The following is a 1,344-nucleotide window of genomic DNA, read 5'->3' on the forward strand; positions in this document are numbered from 1 at the left end:
CCCGCACCGGGAGAGGCCACAACAGTGAGAGGCCCGCGTACCCCCAAAAAAAAAAAAAAAAAAAAAAAAAAGAGGGAGAATGAACGTACTGTTTCTCAAAAGGTTCTGATAAGGGAGAAGAGCTTGGCAAATGCTAGTTCTCTGTCCTGAACTATAAAATGCGGAGGATGCTGGCGTCTCCTGCGCAGGACAGTGGGAGATTGAAATGGGACGATGCTAGTGAATGACCCGGCACAATGCCTGGCTCCAGGGGTGGCCAGACTCTTTGGTTCTTTCCTTCAGAACACACTGGGTCTTTACATGATGCTGGCAGTCCGCGTAGGGGTGTGAGCACAGGATGCTGTGGAAGAACAGAGAGGGGCAGCTTGCCCCTCCACACGGGTCAGGGAGGGTCCTTCTCAGCTCTCCCAGAGAGGAAAGTAAACTCATCATTCCATGAGGGACAGTGGGCAGAATAGCACACTCACTTTATGGGGCCTTTCCCTTTTTTATTTTTATTTTTTGAAGTTTAAATTCATGGACATCGCATTCCTACAGGATGCCCTGTGGAGACAGGTTGATGGACGGGCATCCCTAGCTCACAGAGTCGAGATGGGGGCAGATGCCCAGGGCTCTCCCCATGATCCCTTAATGCTGGCATCAGACATAGGGCATGGCAAGACGGGCCATGCAACAAACTCTCCAAACGAAGGCATTTGGATTGTCCTACTCCTATGTGCTTGAAAACCACACGGGTAGCCTGGCCTCTGCCTATGTTTCCAGGGCTTCCTTCCCCCTGGCTGTGGGCATTGCTGGCCTGGAATACGTCCCCGTCTTGGTCACCACTGCCCCAGCGAGCTGGTTCAGGATCTCAAAGAACTGAGGAAGAGCCTCACAGTCCCTGCTTGGTAAATGGAGTGTAATAGCTGAGAAGTCGCTAAGCCCTCCCCTTCCTCCCTTCTCCTCTAGGACCCAGAGGGTTGAAGCTCCGAAAAGCCTGGGGAGTGTCAGTAGGTGGAGGCTGTACTTGGCCTCACCTCACCCCATTCCCCCACCCACCTCCCTGTAAATCCTGGCGACACAACAGGAAGGCCCTTTAACTAGCACATAAAAGTGCTTTGGGCTTTCAAAGGCCTGCTCTGCATTTATGGGGAGCCCGAGACTTTTACGGGCCATTTCTAGTCCTCCTCTCACTGACCTACTGATACATCGTGGTTTCTAGCTGTGGTGTGGGGAATTGTCACAGCCCAAGGCAAGTGATCATGGGGCAGGGAAGGAGAATGAGAGAGCCCTGAACCTGGGAGGCGAGGATGCCTCAGCAAGGCCAAGCTGGCCACCCACCCTCAATGCGCCAGGCAGCCTGCC

The sequence above is a fragment of the Physeter macrocephalus genome, chromosome 4 (genome assembly GCF_002837175.3).
Source record: "Physeter macrocephalus isolate SW-GA chromosome 4, ASM283717v5, whole genome shotgun sequence".
In the NCBI taxonomy this organism is placed as follows: domain Eukaryota; kingdom Metazoa; phylum Chordata; class Mammalia; order Artiodactyla; family Physeteridae; genus Physeter; species Physeter macrocephalus.